This window comes from Lates calcarifer, linkage group LG12 (genome assembly GCF_001640805.2).
Source record: "Lates calcarifer isolate ASB-BC8 linkage group LG12, TLL_Latcal_v3, whole genome shotgun sequence".
Lineage (NCBI taxonomy): Eukaryota > Metazoa > Chordata > Actinopteri > Centropomidae > Lates > Lates calcarifer.
Window position 1 is genome coordinate 7680229 of NC_066844.1, and position 15513 is coordinate 7695741.

Below are 15513 nucleotides of genomic sequence, written 5' to 3' on the forward strand. Positions count from 1 at the left end.
AATGCAAAGCTAAGCTAACTGCAAAAATGTTCCCAAAATGTTGAATTATTCCTTTAAACAAACTGTAAGGCTGTGGACTAAATAGCCTTCATCTACCGTACTGCTCATTATTAATATGAATCTCCAATAATCATGTTCAGTGTTCAATATACAGGAGTCTTCCTTGTCAACCAGTCATGTATTATGCAGATTCAAGGAGGCTGTTCATAAAGTATAGAATATAGAGTACTGTGAAAATGTTCAGTGCAGAAGAGACGAGGAAGAGAGATTCTTGTTTTGTGTACTGCAGTGCTCACAAAAGCAGGTGGTAAAACTTTAATCCGGCATATAAATCTAGCACTACAGAAGGTCGAACAAGGTTTCCTCAGTGGTGTGCCTCCACGTCTCGTTTGATATAACGAAACTCCTGTGAGGATGTTTGAGTAATTTCTCAGCGTGGTCTTGTTTCAAACGTTCAAACACAATGGCTACTTGAAATCCAGGTCATCCCCCAGGTGGAAGACCCAGGCTCTGAACCCTAGTATAGCCCCACCTGTCCATGTATCCTTGAGCAACACACTTAATCCGCTGACCCTGGACCCCAACCAGAGGGTGAACAGAGCACTTCTATGCTGGGATACAGCTAATGAAGTTGCATAATGTAAAAAAAAAAACAAAAAAAAAAACACGTATACTTCTAGAAAATGACTTGATTCACATCACTAAACTGCTTATTTATGTTAAAGAACATTACAATATCAATTACAAGGACACTGTTTTCACAACCACAACCACAGGCATTAAGCTGGATCAAATATCAATACTGCTCTCCATTTTATATTCATTACTTTCTGCATAGACTCATCACCATTCTGTGCATGTCTGTGTATTTACACGTAACAATCAGGATTGGATGGGTGGTGAAATTTTTTTTTTTTTAAAGCGTTGAAAAAGTTTGGACATACCTTTCAGATAAGCCTTAATTATGCCTGCAAAGATTTTCAATTTGGAACTTGACTTGAAAATAGATTGCAGTGAGCTTCCATCTTCCCATTAGCTAGCAATCCAGAAATCTCATCTACAACATTAAAAACATTTTGCTTCCAATCAATATGGTGCTATTCACATTCCCACAAAAGGCAAGACAACAATTGCCGATTGAGTGCTTTTCACTGAGCAGAAACTTACTGATGCAAAAACAGGTCAGCCTTCATGCCCTTGATGTGATTATCTTTAAGCCACCAGCACGCCCCCCGGTCAAAGTTAATTTCGAAAGTTGGAACAGCTTGGATAGAATATTCAAACTTTGTTTAAGAGATAGATGTGCGTGGACAATAGGTAATCACAAAAGGTGAGATGAGCAAAGACAATCATTGTAAATCAGATGATTATAAGAGGGAAAAAAAGTGTTTGCTGTCACTGTCTTAAAAGTGCTCACTAATTCTAACAGTCCAGCATTACAAAACAAGACTGCAGTACAGCAAGATAATATTTTTCTCTTACTCCTACAATATAATTGATTTACCAATCTCTAACACCTAATACCTTCTTTTTTTTCCAAAAAGAAGGTGTTAGGGGACAGATGTCACACTCAATACCTTTAAAACCTCCTAAATCTTGTCTGCTATTCTTGCACGATGATGTGCATCATTGGCTGTAGTTTTGCTGTATGTACGCCCACTCTGCTGTGGTGCAAAAAAGAGGAAAGAGAACTACAGCATGAGCTCCGGCTGGGCCCGGCCGGGGACTCTCAACTCATTAAGGTGCAGGAAGTGGTTGGTCGGGGCTGCTCGTGTGGAGAGAACTGCTGATTAAAACTGGAGCTGCTGGCCAAGGTCGCTGACTCTGAGGCTGGACCCAAAACCACCATGCAGTGTGGACAGGATGAGAAGTCAGAGACCAGGGCACGGTGGTCGGCCTGAGCCGGTAACAATCCATATGAGAAGAAACAACCACGAATTGTCTGACTGCTGTTGTTACTACATACAAAGTATGGAAGACAATGGCAAAAAGGTATAAAAAGGAAACTTTCAATAAAATCAAAAAAAAAAAAAAATATATATATATATATATATATATATATATATATTTTTTTTTTTTTTAACTATTTAGACCATTTTTCTTTCCTTTCTGTTTAATGTATTTACATCAGCAATTATCTCTCCATTTCTCTCCATCTCCATTTAGTAGCTATTTAAGGGTTTCAGAGGGAAATGATGTATGCATGCATGCATATCTAGCACAATTTCTTTCTCATGGACACATTAAGTCAGTAATAACAGAGCATCTTACAGTAGCTGCTTCACAAGTATTCAATTACAAAACAAGGTATGACTTCATCAATACACACAAGAGACACACTGTGTTTGTCACTTCAGTTATCAATCAGTTATCCAAAATACATCTTCAAAACAAGATATATAGATACTCATTTAAAAAAGGTGGAACTTAGTTTATGTAAATGTAAAATAATCCTGCAATATGAATGAAAATGTTGCAAAATGTAACTGGGAAGCTGGGATAATTTTCTCAACTGTTGTTTCTAAAATCAACAATAAATTCTGAACCATTTTTAAATGAACAAATTAGATTATTAATCATAAATTATGTAGCAAGCTCACTGGGCTTAAACACAACCACAGCATATCATGGTGATTTGTTTTTTCTTAAACATCATTCCAGTCAAACATACATGAGTATGAGCATACATATCTGCACTGCAGGTTTGGGCAGGTAAGAAGTCAATTTGTTGCTCAAGAACACTTCAACAATGGGAGGATGACCAATGAACCTCTGATTCTGTGGTTGTAAAATGGTCTGTCTAACCACCAGGGTCACCCTGTTGCCCTGTTCACAGTACAAACCAGCTCTTTATATGGCATCAATGGGAGCAACTGGGTGTAAGGGTTGTGAAGTGTAGCACACATGTTGGGGACACACATAGCTGTGTCCATGGCTCACAACACCTGGGATCAATACATTTCTATTAAAGCACTTAGGACTGTCATCAGTTAGAATCACTAGGCACTCACATCAGGGGGGATGAGGGGGGAGATGAGAGACAAAGAAAGGTGAAAGGACGGAGACCACTAATGAGAACTGGCGTAAGGCCCAACCCTTCAGCCAATCAATACCACTCTGAAGCAAAGCACTCTGCTCCACAATCATATTCATTGATCCCCGATTGATAAATGCCAATATGAAACCAGAACCTGCACCGAGCTGGAGAGGATAAAAAGAGGGAAAGTTCATTGTTCTACCTCGTCACGTGCTACATGTCCAAACATGAGATACAAGTTTCATGTTATTATAACAACAAATGTTAATCATTTACATTAGAAAAGAGACTGGGACTGGGTAATAAAACATGAAACCTGAATCTATATATTGTGACATTTATGCTGGTAATAAATGAAGAACATATCATTTGTTTTCATTTTCATTATTTGCTGCATAAATGTTATATTCTATTGTGTTATGGCTGTCCATTAGCAATAGCATCTGCTTTATTATACTGACTAAGAGGTTTCGTATCATGGATGTAATCTAATACATTCCCTTTCATGTTCTATGACAAATAAACAAAAGTTCTTATGGCTCCTTTTTGGCGTAAAATTTCCTCTTCTTCTGAAGCCATTACAGCTGTAAAGCTGTGTGAGTCAAGGCAAGCAAACATCACTGACCAAATCACTGGAATTTGAATGACAGATAGTACTCAAAAAACTTAAACTTCCATAACTAGTTATTCAAGTTTGTTCCAGATTCATATTTCAGCATTATGATACATTCACATCTATCCTCGCCTAGTATAACATGAAACTGTGTATATATATAGCTTGTTCGCACTGCATTGATTCATGCTTGTTGCCAATGCTTTGTGCTACATTATTACTAATACAATTAATTCAGCCAATTTAAAAGGAGCAATACACCATTTATTTGTGTCTGGTTTCACATGGAAACAAACAGATACAAACACGTAACACAGCATTTTATTTAAAGGTGACAATGATATGATTCATTCATACACATATTTTTCTATCTCTGCTTTGTGACAGCTGATATTCAACACCATAAAGGATTCAAGGGGGTGCCAAAGTTACATTAATTACAACTTCTATAATTGACTGCTAATAAAAGTGAAATGTGCATTGTCATGAACTGGAGGAATCAATAAACCAAGCATGGCAATAAAGCAGGATATGAACACATAAACATAATCCAACACAGGAAACAAAGGAACAACAATCACATACATTGCTCTTTTTTATGATGTGTGACAGATTAACCTAAACTTAAATTTAAGTGGAAAAAGATGTGGTTTCCGACAAGCAGTCAGTTATCCCATTTATAAAACTACTGTGCATCAAGCACTGACAACTACACAGCATTTGGTGGTGGTGAACGGTGTGGAACATCTAAAAGCAGAAAATATAAACCTGTCATTACTTTCATGAGGGTATAGGGCATTTATAAATAAGAGTGTGCAACGTGTGAATGCTCTGACACAAAAAAGGAAGAGTTGACGGATGCACTCTCCTTTCAATTTGCTTATTTTACCTGTCACATTGCCCACTGCACTCTATTTGACTTCATGTTTGTCATGCAGGAGTTTGCTAATGTGATGACAAAAGGCAGGCAGGAAAAAAAGAAACCATTTCCCTTGAGTTTATTTATAAAATGTCTTCATGAGTAAATTTGCATCCTTGTAGTGGGTGGACATTTTGCTTTTCATCAACACGTTTTTGTGTAAAACTGTTAACTAAAGATAGCAGTCAAGAAAAATCAAGTCATAAAACACATCTGTGAGATGAACAGGGATAAGGAAATTATCAGTTTAATTCAACAGCTACCTAATAATAAAGAGATTTGAATGGGTTACATTAATAACACTGATTATACATGGATGGATTTTGCTAGAAAGTGATAGAGTCACAACTAAAAAAGTGTACCACTTACTAGGTCTGTTGCAATTATTACATAATCAGCTGATTGGGATTTTCCATAATCATTAGAATTATTTGCATTCATCTGTATATGAACAGCTGGATGAAACAGAACATGAAATGTTGCACTTCCACATCGTTTTCTACCATTTAAAGTTTGACTGGTGCTCTTTTAATGATGTCAACTCATTGTGTCCCCTTTCCCTGCTATGGTTTAATGTCACCTAAGTGGACTGTTTACGTCGAGGTGCTTTACTTGTGATATTCAACTGACTGAATTTTGATGAGGATCTATTGACTATTAACATAATGGATATAGTTGTGGGCACATTTTGGTTTTAAGCCAAATGAAAAAGGAGAGCCCAATAAACTGGAGGAAATGACTTGTCAGATCTGGAGCAAAAAGGTGGCAGTCAGAGGTACTAATATAATAAAAATGAAAGAGAAAATTAACTTGTATGACAATCAGTTGTCAAGTAAAATGTCATAATAGTGACAACCTTCCCACTATAGATCCAAGGTCAGTCAGACATTGAATGTTTTTTCTTGTTATTGTTAATGTACTTGCAGTGTTTTGATGCTGATCTCGCTGAAATTCACGTACATAAGTCAAATATACATTAAAAATAGGATGGAATTTGTCCTCTTACTCAAAATAAATCAGGTCCCAGCTCACAAAGCCCTTCAGAAATTCCACTGGAGACTGACTAGATCTTATGAGACTGCTCTATAAATTCATTTCTGTACTGAAACTTGTTGCCCAGTCACTGGGTAAAGTGATCTCCTGTTGTCCTTTTCACAGAACTAATCATACAGGTTAGAACGAAGCCATGGGTTGCTTTCAGATCCTACAGCAATCAAACAATTGATCTAACATTCAGGTAGGGAGGCATCATGAACAACACACTGTTCGAACTGTCAGCTGCTTGACTGGCTGTATCAGCCTCACCTGGTCAGTCAAGCACAAGATACAGTAATAGGAGCACAACAGGGGATACATGAAAAACAGAAGTGCAGCATTCATTCTAATGCTGACAGGGAGATGTCACAGACTGCGACAAAACTGATTTAGAAATACTTGTTGTGCCAGTTTAATGTACTGGATGTTTCAATTGTCATGGCGACAGTAAGAAGCTATTCTGTAAAAAACAAAACAAAACAAAACAAACAACAAAAAAAAAAAAACATCTCAACCAGATGTCTATTGCAAGTCTATTACAAAGTGCTGAAAACAATCTGACATTGAAGTAAAATTATGTATGAATTATTTGTGCAGCAATTTTGGGAAACATCTTTCTAAAACTGATTTCTGAAACATGGTAAAATATATCTGGAGATATATTATCCCCCACTACTGGCAAAATTCCTTCTCATTTTGAAATGTCTGAATGCTCCATAGAGCATTAGGTGTCTTGTAAGATGAGTGTTTGATAAGATAGAGACCATAGCAAACTGCAAAACTGTAAGCTGAAAGCACAAGACAGACCTGCCTTAAAAACATAACAACTTAATATCACAAAGCGCTCATTAGAGTTGACATCCACAGTTATGTCGGAAATGGCAGTACACTTTGTGTTACATTTGCAACCTTTTTTCATGTTGCTGTTGCAAGTATCCAGTGAGACCTTTATGTAAATCCAAATCAATTATATATAAAAGTGTTACAGTTAGATGGCATCAGTAGTTGTCAACTAAACAAGTACAACCTGTAAAACCCAATCAACACAATCACTCTTCCTCATCTTTTCTCCACTGAATATTCTTACTAGAGTAAACATGCTGTTTCACTACACAGATTATATTAGAGGTGATAAAATTTTACTTACATCACTTTACATTTTTTCTGGATAATTTTTTGTGAAGATTAAACAAACAGGACATTAGAGGTGCTGAAAGGAAGAGTTTGTCACCTTTGGATAGTCTTTATACTAAACTAAGCTAACTAGCTGCTGGCTGTATCTTCACATTCAACTTTTAAACATGACAGGGAAATCTTCCCATCTTACTCTCAGGAAGAAAGATAAAATAATAAGCATAACTTTCTTCATGTTAAATGTTTTCCTATAACAGTGTGTGTTTTTATTGTGAGTTAATGTTAAAACCCATTCTGATGTTGATATATTACAGCAATCAAATTTACAAGAACAATTCTTTTGTTTTGTTATGTCAATAGTCACCACTAGCTATCTGAGCTTACCCAACTACATACCACTATATAAAAATTACAGTACAATAATACACCTCTACAATATGAAAATTCATTTACACAAAAATAAAAGAAATACTTTTTTAAAGCTTCAGTGCATCATTATGCAGCAGAAAAAAACGTTCTATGATGTGCATTCTGTAATATCTCAGGATAATTTAGAGTACAAGAAAATAGATAAATATAAGAGTTGCCTTCAAGGTGCTTAGTGGATTAAAGGGCTTGAATTCATCAGGGAACTGGCACATGATAAGAAAAGACACAAAGTCTTGTCAATGACCTGTTACATAACCTCAGACGGGAAAATATTTAGATAAGGCAACTTCACAGTTAGCTACCCCGCTCTGATGCTGATTCACTGACATCATGGCAACAAAAACAGTGATGGGGCAAAATATGAAGCACGATATGAGAGGAATCAAATCTCAAATCACAGATTAGGTTGTACAACGATCTGCTGTGCACTCCTGCATGTCCTCACGCCGCTCAGGGAGACATGTGTGTATAAATCACTTGTAAAACAGAACTAATCAAGAACATGGTCATCTGAATGCCAAGTGCAAAGATCAAATAAGCACACTTGCCACATGGACCAATCACAGGAGGCTAAAACAAGTATCTAAAAATGTTCAGTCGAATTAATGTCAAATCAAATGCTGTTTCTTGACTGCCTTGTTGACATGAACACACGTATCGGCCTGACAGGAAACAAACCTCTTTTATCCACTGAGGCATGAAGCAACAAGTCTAGTTTCAGTGGGCTTTCACCACAGAAGGACAGAGAGCAAAATATACAGTACGTATTTTCTTCTTCAATCCGGCCTCATGCAGCGTACTGCCAGTTGGCCTTTTTCTGTCGGCAAATGCAGAGGCAGATCAAAACACTGAAAACGGAGTCACGTCCTGGCCACAGGCCCAGACCGCAGAAACAGCAGCATCCATAAAAACAGAGGTTTTAGGCCATTCAATAGAGACACTCCATGAATTAGTAATGATTCAAATCATACTGTTTGCTCCAGATACCCATTTTGATGACTCAAAACCTCTACATGGCGAACACAACAAAATGTAGCATATTTTCCAGGTAAAACTGAGCATGTGATGTTCAACTGCTGACTTCAAACAGCCAAAATACTCATTGAAAGGAAATGTGAGCGTGTATTAAAAATAGATCCAGGTAAAACTGTTCAAATGACCACATTAAAAGAGCTTTTAATCTTGCAGCAAACAATCCAGGACACACTGGGGTATTGGTTTATGAAACATTCATTACTTTTGCCCAGTGTGAAACACGAGGAGAACCCTCACAAGATCAGTGTTTAATTGGATTACTGTATTCGGAAAAGAGAGACTCATTTCTACCCAGCTGTAAACCTGCTGAGCTGACAGTCGGGCCCAGCAAGACCCAAGAAATAAATCCATGTCTGAGAGATGCTGAAGCGGGAGTTAAGTTTAAAGGGAAATTTTTAGTATGGATCTATTCTCATATTTTTGTCTTTTATGAATATCGGTCACAATTATATTCATTCGCCTCCTCAGTTGTAAAGATGAAGGACAAACAGAGTCTGGCAAAAAAAAGACACTAACTGGGGTTAGGAGCATAACCCTTGTAATCTCCCAAAAAATTAAAAGGACAAGTGTGGAGGAGGGATATTCAATTGACCCAGATCTCAACTTTTCAGTTGCCCATAGCTGCATCTTTTAGCTTATTGTTTTGGTTTTCAGTCCACAGATATACCTCTTTGAGTCACCAGATGCAGTGGGCAGAAGTTTTCAACAAAAACACTAATAAACTACATGTGCAGTACCAAACAGGACACAGACACAGCAACAAGCTGGTGAACACAGTGGAGCATTTGGTAACATAAGAGCTGGATAGGAGTTGGTGGAGACTAAAACAGAGCTAAATAAGAATGGGGATGTGGACAGTAACACAAGTTCAAATGAATAATAATGTTACATGTCTGCTGGTTCAAGAAATAGGCAACAGATTAGCATAATAATTTGTAAAATCATCATGTGCCAGTGTTGTAATTACAGCTTGTTGTGCTGCCCCCAAGTGGTGGAAGGTATTAATATAAGTTTAGTTTTCTCATCTCAAAGTTAATGTAGCAAACTGATGACCATAGTGGGATGTTGTTGTTTGAGAGGTGGATTGTTGGTTGAGTTTTCCAACTTTGACACAAAGAACACAAAGTACCATCCGGTATCAGGCCTGAAATAATCAAAGAATAAGCCAGTAATTAAAAGTTAAGGCTTAAAGTTCGGTTTTAAGTTTGGATTTAAATGCTTCAATAAAATCACACAGTCTGATGTCAGCAGGGAGGCTGTTCCATAGGAAGAGCCCTGCAGCCTGCTGACTTCTTTTTAACTCTGGGGGGCTGAAACCAGCTGACACACAACTCTTTCTGGAACATTTTATGAGAATGAAGTGTTAGAGACTAGTTGACAATCATTAAGTGACCCTGGATCAAAGTGTGGTTTCTTAAATAAGCAGTTTTAAAGGTAGTGGTTGATGATGCCAGATGCAAGTGGTAAATTAACAATGTTTCGGATTGTAGGTCCCAAAATTGAGGATTGGAAAGTTTAGCTGATAGGGGATCTGGGAGGCAGGTAGTAGGTTTTGAAGCCAACACCAACTTAAACAATGAATCCAGAGATATAGCCTCAAAATTTGTTTAAAATCTGGTATTCAATGTAATGCTTGACCGTTCCAGCAGAAAAAGCTGGAGATGAGGAATTAATCTAATGTAATCTAATCTAATTTACTGCAGAAAAATAAGAAATCAGAAGTTGTAAAAGAAGAGCAGCTAAGAGAAGACCACTTTTGAGTAAGTTTGGCTACAGTGTCAAAAAGAAATTGTGTTTATTGTTACTGATTAAGCAAGAGAAATATGATGCTCTAGCAGCACACAGAGCATGCTTTTAATTCAGTGCACACTTGTGCCACTGGGGGTAGAAGTTGAGAGTTTCACCATTTATGCTCCAGTCTCGCGCAGGCCTGCTTAAGGGCACGTGTTTCTTCAGTAAACCAGGGTGCAGACGCCTTTGACAGTCTAGGTTTGGTGGTAAGAGGCACAGCTGAATCAAGGAGACAGAACTGAGTTTAAGTCACTGGTACAATTTTCAAATCCCAGTAAGGAGCCAGCCAGCCATTCAGTGAAGTGAGCCTACTGTACATCTCATCATTACCCCGCACAGGTAAATGACCAGAGACATCTAACTGATGCAGATGCATCATTCCAATGAACTAAAATGTCCTTGTCTTGTGTGATCTCAGACTGCTTCATCCTCATGTTACTGACAGCAACATGATAACAATGTTGCTAAAACTAATGGTGGAAGGTGCTTGGGTTCCCTGCCTCCAAACCTAACCAAACCTTAACCACACAGATGGCAGAGATATTAATCATTTTTGATTATTCAGATCATTTGGAACAGCACAGAAAAAAATGCTTTCAAGCCTTTTTTCAAAAAAGTTGCTATGGGATGTTTTGGAAAGCAATGAAAAAGAACATATTTTGACATTTATTGTGGAGGATTTGCACTTGGATGATTGCTGTTGGTTTGAAGTTTTCTAGGCAGCTATAGGAGTCTTGTGAACCTTCCCCTAGTGTCCCTGTTTATCAAATGTATACAATAGAAGTGGTGAGCAAAAGTCACATTGGACAAACATGTAAGAGTTACACTACACTACATTTCAGTGGTTCCGTACTCCTGTGAAAATTACCAAACCAGAAGTCAAGTCAACCATAACCCTGTCACAACATGAGGCTTTTAAGATTATACTACATGGGAGCAGCATGGAGACTTTCAATTACCAAAATAAAGTGCAAGTATTGCTTGCTCCTCAGTCTTTATCCTCATAGGCCAGCTTCCTAGTAGAAAGACCAGAGTTTTCTTTTATTTTTTAATCTTTTACTCACTGAGTACAATCTTTAGAGAGGGAGAATATAGAAACAGATGAGTGGGCTCTCACATTCCCCGAGTGTATGCTTTAGTGGTTTAGATGAAGTCCGTGTCAGTACCATTCATCTGGCTGCCATGATGTTAGAGCCCACCACTGACTGATCAATTGGAGTCCCTCAAGGAATCATACAGCCTTATAAGTGAAAGGCTACTGAAGTTATTAAATCCAGGGACAGCAGCGGCAGCAGCACAGAGGAAGAAAAAGACTATACACAAACCTACAAAGCCTATACAAAGCCTTCTGCAAAGAAAGTGTTGTCTTGACACGGTTTCTCATTCTCTAGACAGTCACTGAAAATGTAATAAGAGATGTTCAGACACATCATCAAAGAACCATTATAGTCTTTTTCTCATTTCATCACATACTGTTTTCTGTCACTTCTAGCGTATAGGAATGTATGCATTTTTCATCATCTAATCTTAACACTGCAAGATCCAATATAGGTTATTTTGCTACATTTTCTTCTCATGATCTACTTGATGATCTCCCATTATTATCTATCACTCCATGTATGGATCTATGGATCTTGAAGATATGTTGTCTAAATCTTAAAATGTATGACACATGTTGAAAACGGTTGCTAACTAAAGCTGCGACTGTTAAGTTTACCTCTGATTAACATTACATTTTCTCAACCACCTCTTGTTCTGTCAGTCACCTTCTTCCGAAAACCCCTCCTTTTGGTGTAAGTTGACTGATAGAACAAAAACTGTCAAACACTGGTTTAGTTTCATTTTGGAAAGGAATTAAAAATCACTTCCAGTATCCATCTTATTTGTCTTTACAAACAAAAACAGTAAAGCACCTCTGTTTTGACTCTTGTACTTTTCTCTTAATTTGTGTGATGTGAAAAAAGAGACATTATTTCAAAACAGCCTGGCATTAATATTCTGACCAACATTCAAAAAAATTTTGTTTTTTGTGTGTTTTATTTATTTATTTATTTGTTTGTTTTCTCATTCAAGTCAGAGTACATTTATTGAGTTGTTTTCTATGATACTGTGAATTTAATTGAACCCAATAGGCCTGAAAATATGGCAAAATTGAATTTAAAATTCTGCCTTTAGTCAGTGTTTTTATTACTAATCCTAGCACATTTTTTCTATATAATCATCACTGGCAAATGAGACTGCATGAAGAGTGATTACTTCTGACAGCAATGTTACTTTATCGCATATTATTAATCTTACATGGCCACAACTAGAGATACAGTACATTAGCCTGTGCCATTAGCACTTACAGGATCATGCAGACAACTATTTCCCCAAACCTCTCCTTTCTGAATAAACACTTGGCTAAAGGTCATGAATGGCCGAGGGGGAATCTTTGTGACAGAAAATAAATGCTGCTCATGGCCGACCCTTTCTTCTAGAAATTTAATTTGTGATTGAATTGCTTTTTGGTTTCGTTGGAAGTATGATTGTTGCCTGGATCAACTTTACTGGCAATATTTTGTGACAACAGTAAAAGGAGGACATCAGATTGGAAGACTGGGCATACAACACATTGGACTCTGACCCAGGATGCCAAGGTTTTTGTCTTGCATACTGTTATAGTGGCTGAAGGAACTGTAGAGTTTTTGACCCCTACTCACACTTTGGAGTAATGTTTTGATGGGTAGGTCTCTGTTTTGTTTCTGTCTTGCTCCTATATTTTGTTATGCTCACAAGGACATACACATATTCCTGACAATGCTTTGGTACACCTCAAGGATGTACAAAGTGTATTTTGTTGAGGAAAAACTGAATGCGAACACTCCCTTCTGGCAAGAGGTTGCGGTCCATCAAAACCAAGACCTCACGCCATCAAGAACAGTTTCTTCTTTCCATCTGGAACTGGGCTCCTCAACAAGATCTAGCCCCCCACAACACACATATGCAGAGTGTCACAGACTATAACCCCCCCCACCCCCCACTACATGTTGCATTAACGTACATCTATGCGTTACATTAACACACATCCGGACAATCACTGCCAACATTTACACTCTACACTTTACATTTTAATTATGTATATTTATGCTCTTTGTGTATATATTTATGTTCCTTGTAAATATAGTTCTTGCTTTTCGCTCTTTTCTTTTACTATAACTGTGACAAATCCCTTGTATGTGCAAACTTACATGGCAATAAAGTTTGATTCTGATTCGGATTCTGATGAAACTCAGCTCTGTGATGAAACTCTGCAAGATACCTGTGATGTCAAGGGAAAGGTTGTGATTTTGGTAAAATATTGAAAAAAATCAATGCGTCCCATCTCCTGGTTCAAGATCCAATATTTAACTGCAGTCAAAGTCTTCCTTAAGCCTAAACCCAGTGCTTGAGTTTCCAAAACATAACTGTAAAAAACTCTGGTTGCTATCAACCGATACCACAAGGAACACAACCAAAATGTATTGGGGGTGTTGGTTTCGCAGATATGTTAAGAATGGCTTTTCCTTGTTAAAAGCATAATTTCTGCAGCATTGTATTTCCTACAAAATGAATTTCCTTATGAATGCAAAACTTATTGAAGTGGCTTTAAATGGACGCAGATTGCAGAGGTCCTAACATATATGAATATGTGTTTTGTTACATAATTTAGATCAATGTTTCACAATAATCTATATAATATTAAAGTATGCCCAGAACTGGATTTTTCTAAAAGCATCATCAGTAGCTCTCCATGCCCAGCTTCACCAAGTCTGTGTTTGGCTCCACAGAGGCAGACAAAAGAGAAGCCGGAGATCCTCTACTCCTGTTTCTGGTCTCTCATCTGACATGCACACATGCTGGTTATCTGTCAAACGGATGTCATGTCTGCTCTAAACGGCTGCCATCTCTGCTCTCCAACTGGATCCCCATGTTTTTCATCTTGAGCAGATTCCACTGATGCCTCTCAGGGCTGACTGACAGGCACAGTGTCATGAAACACAGAGGATTGGTTCAACTAAAAAGGGGATGAGGATCCCCAGTTAAACTGTACATTTCTGCAACAATGACAGAACCACAATGATCTGAACCGCAGACAGATCCGTCTTCATTAGGCGGAGGAGACGGCAGGCTGCGTTAAAAGTGGAGCAAGAAGCAGAGTCTGAAAATACCAAGAATGGCTTGCTTGAAATTACTCATCGCCGTGGATCAGAGATCATTCTTTAAATCAAACTGTCATGTAATTACATTAACAATGCTACTAACTGAGAAGTATATTTAACCAGTTGCTCTAAATCAAACCTCGCCCTGGAAAACAATATTATCTCGTTAGTGGTGAGGCAGCCAGCGGCACTGATCCCCTGTTGAATTGCGGGCCGCCTGAGGACACTATTAAAGGAGCATCTGACCTGTCCAACCACTGACAGCTCAATATAAATGTTCCTCTGTTTAATAGACCATCTTGCTGAAAAATATGTCGACAAACCTTTTAAAAAAGCCATTTCAGGAGAACTCCAATGGTTCCACCCATTACATTTTATGCTCCAGTCCATTCACATAAACTTGATGCTCAGCCTCGGTTGCTGTTTTTATGGTCCGATATGGACACTCGGCACTGCACTTCATTCCTGGGGAGATGTGAGCCAGAAGGCGAAAAGTCACGGAGCGCAGCCGGAAGATGGAGGCAAGCAATTGATAGACTGCATTTTAGAAGCTTATATTTCACTTTATTCAGTCAGTATCCAGCCTCTGGTGAATAACTACCAGGCCATAGTGTAGCATTACTTTAAAAGAAAAGAGGAAACTACCCAAGGCTCAACGGCTGACAAGTTTCCCTCTGACTTGCTTCCCAACATCGCCTGACTACAGATGAGCACTCATAAATGTCTGTTAGGATTTAAATTATCAAACTGCATGGAAAAGAGGTTTCAGGGGACAGTTGTTAAGGCAAATGTGTTAAATTTACGACTGGGGGCTGCAAATCTGTAATAGTAAGTACAAGGAATTAGCATTAGAGAGGACATTAAACTTTCCTGACATGTTCTAAGACATCTTGAAATAATACTATATGCCACTTTAAAGACAGATGTCGAACTGTTGGAAAGCCTTCACTGATGTTAATGAACTATCCCCACGAGGAAAAGAAAATCCTTCAGATGAATTTTAGTTGAACATGGCAAATATGTTACATGTCTCAGAGCAATCTTAGGATTGTTCTTTTGATTAGAATTGATTTGTCTAAAAGATGCAATAGACCAGAAATGAATGAAATGACATAACTGCTACAATTAATATTTTTATTTATAACAAGGGATCAAATGACCATGTGCAATGTAAAACATGTTGCCAGTTGCCACCTGGAATTATCACCTGGATATGCAGTTCACCTCAGCTCTACAGAGCATTTTTGCATCTTTTAGCTCCTCTTTTTGCTGCAGTCTTTAGAGTGTTGTTTTCAGCAGCAGCAGGCAGCTGTTCCCTGCTAAAGATCTCTAGAAATCC

The 15513-nt window shown here is 37.9% G+C and overlaps 1 protein-coding gene across 1 annotated transcript in view; it reads right to left on the reverse strand.

Moving 5' to 3' along the window:
* The window catches only part of tafa3a (TAFA chemokine like family member 3a), an 84509-nt gene that overhangs the window by 10496 nt on the left and 58500 nt on the right, over nucleotides 1-15513 (reverse strand). The window lies entirely within an intron of this gene.